The sequence below is a fragment of the Danio rerio genome, chromosome 4 (assembly GCF_052040795.2).
Source record: "Danio rerio strain M-AB ecotype USA chromosome 4, GRCz13ab, whole genome shotgun sequence".
Taxonomy (NCBI): Eukaryota; Metazoa; Chordata; class Actinopteri; order Cypriniformes; family Danionidae; genus Danio; species Danio rerio.
In genome coordinates this window covers 78505001-78510000 of record NC_141024.2, presented here as the reverse complement: position 1 = coordinate 78510000, position 5000 = coordinate 78505001, and the positions used below count along the sequence as shown (strand labels likewise).

Below are 5000 nucleotides of genomic sequence, written 5' to 3'. Positions count from 1 at the left end.
TGTTAACTGAAAGGTTGGTGGTTCAAACCCACCCAGGGACGGATCAAGCATTTTGCTGCCTTGTAACTGCTAACACGTGCACTGGACATAGATCCTGGGCCACATTCTGCCCAGCATTACAAGACGAAATCAGGATTTAGCAGAACATTGTCACGGGTAGGGAAGGTATTACTGTAAACAGTGTTTAGCTCTTAAAAGTTTATCTCATCAGCCCGGCTAGCTCAGTCGGTAGAGCATGAGACTCTTAAAGTCAGGGTCGTGGGTTCGAGCCCCACGTTGGGTGTTCCTGTTATTTTTCTCTCTCTCTCCCAGCAAACTTACATTAGGGTTCATGTAGCAGACCTTTTGAGACAAAGTTCAGCGTTTCTACCACTGTAGGTGACCTTTCACTAAGTCTCTGTGGCGCAATCGGTTAGCGCGTTAGGCTGTTAACTGAAAGGTTGGTAATTCAAGCCCACCCAGGGACGAGTTAGGCATTTTGCTGCCTTGCAACTGCTAACATGTGCACTGGACATAGATCCTGGGCCACATTCTGTGCAGCGTTACAAGATGAAATCAGGATTTAGCAGAAGATTGTCACGGGTAGGAAGGTATTACTGTAAAGGGTTTCTGGTTCCTAAAACAGCTTTTCATCAGCCCGGCTAGCTCAGTCGGTAGAGCATGAGACTCTTAATCTCAGGGTCGTGGGTTCGAGCCCCACGTTGGGCATTCCTGTTACTTTTCTCTCTCTCTCTCCCAGCAAACTTACATTAGGCTTCATGTAGCAGACTTTGAGACAAAGTTCCGCGTTTCTACCACTGTAGGTGACCTTTCACTAAGTCTCTGTGGCGCAATCGGTTAGCGCGTTAGGCTGTTAACTGAAAGGTTGGTGGTTCAAGCCCACCCAGCTACGAATTAGGCATTTTGCTGCCTTGCAACTGCTAACACGTGCACTGGACATAGATCCTGGGCCAGCCACATTCTGTCCAGCGTTACAAGATGAAATCAGGATTTAGCAGAACATTGTCATGGGTAGGGAAGGTATTACTGTAAACGGTTTCTAGCTCCTAAAAGAGCTTCTCGTCAGCCCCGCTAGCTCAGTCGATAGAGCATAAGACTCTTAATCTCAGTGTCGTGGGTTAGAGCCCCACATTGGGCGTTTCTGTTACCTCTCTTTCTCTCAGCAAACTATCATTAGGGTTCATATAGCAGACCTTTTGAGACAAAGTTCAGCGTTTCTACCACTGTAGGTGACCTTTTACTAAGTCACTTTGGCGCAATCGGTTAGCGTGTTCGGCTGTTAACCGAAAGGTTGGTGGTTCAAGCCCACCCAGGGACGAATTAGGAATTTTGCTGCCTTGCAACTGCTAACATGTGCACTGGACATAGATCCTGGGCCACATTCTGTCCAGCGTTACAAGATGAAATCAGGATTTAGCAGAAGATTGTCACGGGTAGGAAGGTATTACTGTAAACGGTTTCTGGTTCCTAAAAGAGCTTCTCATCAGCCCGGCTAGCTCAGTCGGTAGAGCATGAGACGCTTAATGTCAGGGTCGTGGGTTCGAGCCCCACGTTGGGCGTTCCTGTTATTTTTCTCTCTCTCTCCCAGCAAACTTACATTAGGGTTCATATAGCAGACCTTTTGAGACAAAGTTCAGCGTTTCTACCACTGTAGGTGACCTTTCGCTAAGTCTCTGTGGCGCAATCGGTTAGCGCGTTAGGCTGTTAACTGAAAGGTTGGTAATTCAAGCCCACCCAGGGACGAGTTAGTCATTTTGCTGCCTTGCAACTGCTAACACGTGCACTGGACATAGATCCTGGGCCACATTCTGTGCAGCGTTACAAGATGAAATCAGGATTTAGCAGAAGATTGTCACGGGTAGGAAGGTATTACTGTAAAGGGTTTCTGGTTCCTAAAAGAGTTTTTCATCAGCCCGGCTAGCTCAGTCGGTAGAGCATGAGACTCTTAATCTCAGGGTCGTGGGTTCGAGCTCCACGTTGGGCGTTCCTGTTACTTTTCTCTCTCTCTCCCAGCAAACTTACATTAGGGTTCATGTAGCAGACTTTGAGACAAAGTTCCGTGTTTCTACCACTGTAGGTGACCTTTCACTAAGTCTCTGTGGCGCAATCGGTTAGCGCGTTCGGCTGTTAACTGAAAGGTTGGTGGTTCAAGCCCACCCAGCTACGAATTAGGCATTTTGCTGCCTTGCAACTGCTAACACGTGCACTGGACATAGATCCTGGGCCAGCCACATTCTGTCCAGCGTTACAAGATGAAATCAGGATTTAGCAGAACATTGTCATGGGTAGGGAAGGTATTACTGTAAACGGTTTCTAGCTCCTAAAAGAGCTTCTCGTCAGCCCCGCTAGCTCAGTCGATAGAGCATAAGACTCTTAATCTCAGTGTCGTGGGTTAGAGCCCCACATTGGGCGTTTCTGTTACCTCTCTTTCTCTCAGCAAACTATCATTAGGGTTCATATAGCAGACCTTTTGAGACAAAGTTCAGCGTTTCTACCACTGTAGGTGACCTTTTACTAAGTCACTTTGGCGCAATCGGTTAGCGTGTTCGGCTGTTAACCGAAAGGTTGGTGGTTCAAGCCCACCCAGGGACGAATTAGGAATTTTGCTGCCTTGCAACTGCTAACATGTGCACTGGACATAGATCCTGGGCCACATTCTGTCCAGCGTTACAAGATGAAATCAGGATTTAGCAGAAGATTGTCACGGGTAGGAAGGTATTACTGTAAACGGTTTCTGGTTCCTAAAAGAGCTTCTCATCAGCCCGGCTAGCTCAGTCGGTAGAGCATGAGACGCTTAATGTCAGGGTCGTGGGTTCGAGCCCCACGTTGGGCGTTCCTGTTATTTTTCTCTCTCTCTCCCAGCAAACTTACATTAGGGTTCATATAGCAGACCTTTTGAGACAAAGTTCCGCGTTTCTACCACTGTAGGTGACCTTTCACTAAGTCTCTGTGCTGCAATCGGTTAGCGCGTTAGGCTGTTAACTGAAAGGTTGGTGGTTCAAGCCCACCCAGGTACGAATTAGGCATTTTGCTGCCTTGCAACTGCTAACACGTGCACTGGACATAGATCCTGGGCCAGCCACATTCTGTCCAGCGTTACAAGATGAAATCAGGATTTAGCAGAACATTGTCACGGGTAGGAAGGTATTACTGTAAACGGTTTCTGGTTCCTAAAAGAGCTTCTCATCAACCCCGCTAGCTCAGTCGATAGAGCATGAGACTCTTAATCTCAGGGTCGTGGGTTCGAGCCCCACGTCGGGTGTTTTTGTTACTTTTCTCTCTCTCTCCCGGCAAACTTACGTTAGGGTTCAGGTAGCAGACTTTGAGACAAAGTTCCGCGTTTCTACCACTGTAGGTGACTTTTCAGTAAGTCTCTGTGGCGCAATTGGTTAGCGCGTTCGGCTGTTAACTGAAAGGTTGGTGGTTCAAGCCCACCCAGGGACGAATTAAGAATTTTGCTGCCTTGCAACTGCTAACATGTGCACTGGACATAGATCCTGGGCCACATTCTGTCCAGCGTTACAAGATGAAATCAGGATTTAGCAGAATATTGTCACGGGTAGGGAAGGTATTACTGCAAACGGTTTCTGGTTCCTAAAAGAGCTTCTCATCAGCCCGGCTAGCTCAGTCGGTAGAGCATGAGACTCTTAATGTCAGGGTGGTGGGTTCGAGCCCCACGTTCGGCGTTCCTGTTACTTTTCTCTCTCTCTCCCGGCAAACTTACATTAGGGTGTATGTAGCAGACTTTGAGACAAAGTTCCGCGTTTCTACCACTGTAGGTGACCTTTCACTAAGTCTCTGTGGCGCAATCGGTTAGCGCGTTCGGCTGTTACCTGAAAGGTTGGTCGTTCAAGCCCACCCAGGGACGAATTAGGCATTTTGCTGCCTTGCAACTGCTAACACGTGCACTGGACATAGATCCTGGGCCACATTCTGTCCAGCGTTACAAGATGAAATCAGGATTTAGCAGAAGATTGTCACGGGTAGGAAGGTATTACTGTAAACGGTTTCTGGTTCCTAAAAGAGCTTCTCATCAGCCCGGCTAGCTCAGTCGGTAGAGCATGAGACTCTTAATCTCAGGGTCGTGGGTTCGAGCCCCACGTTGGGTGTTCCTGTTACTTTTCTCTCTCTTTCTCAGCAAACTTACATTAGGGTTCATATAGCAGACCTTTTGAGACAAAGTTCTGACTTTCTACCACTGTAGGTGACCTTTCACTAAGTCTCTGTGGCGCAATCGGTTAGCGCGTTCAGCTGTTAACTGAAAGGTTGGTGGTTGAAGCCCACCCAGGGGCGAATTAGGCATTTTGCTGCCTTGCAACTGCTAAACCGTGCACTGGGCATATATCCTGGGCCACATTCTGTCCAGCGTTACAAGATGAAATCAGGATTTAGCAGAACATTGTCACGGGTAGGGAAGGTATTACTGTAAACGGTTTCTAGCTCCTAAAAGAGCTTTTCATCAGCCCCGCTAGCTCAGTCGATAAAGCATGAGACTCTTAATCTCAGCGTAGTGGGTTAGAGCCCCACATTGGGCGTTTCTGTTACCTGTCTTTCTCTTAGCAAACTATCATTAGGGTTCATATAGCAGACCTTTTGAGACAAAGTTCCGCGTTTCTACCACTGTAGGTGACCTTTCACTAAGTCTCTGTGGCGCAATTGGTTAGCGCGTTAGGATGTTAACTGAAAGGTTGGTGGTTCAAACCCACCCAGGGACGGATCAAGCATTTTGCTGCCTTGTAACTGCTAACACGTGCACTGGACATAGATCCTGGGCCACATTCTGCCCAGCATTACAAGACGAAATCAGGATTTAGCAGAACATTGTCACGGGTAGGGAAGGTATTACTGTAAACAGTGTTTAGCTCTTAAAAGTTTATCTCATCAGCCCGGCTAGCTCAGTCGGTAGAGCATGAGACTCTTACAGTCAGGGTCGTGGGTTCGAGCCCCACGTTGGGTGTTCCTGTTATTTTTCTCTCTCTCTCCCAGCAAACTTACATTAG

The 5000-nt window shown here is 47.7% G+C and overlaps 1 protein-coding gene and 2 non-coding genes across 3 annotated transcripts in view; all 3 read left to right on the top strand.

Annotated features, from left to right (window-relative positions):
* Positions 1-5000, top strand: part of LOC141381532 (uncharacterized) — a 400463-nt gene that overhangs the window by 38996 nt on the left and 356467 nt on the right. The window lies entirely within an intron of this gene.
* On the top strand, positions 636-708 carry trnak-cuu (transfer RNA lysine (anticodon CUU)). The gene has a single exon. It is a non-coding gene; the product is annotated as a tRNA-Lys (tRNA).
* trnan-guu (transfer RNA asparagine (anticodon GUU)) lies at positions 3371-3444 on the top strand. The gene has a single exon. It is a non-coding gene; the product is annotated as a tRNA-Asn (tRNA).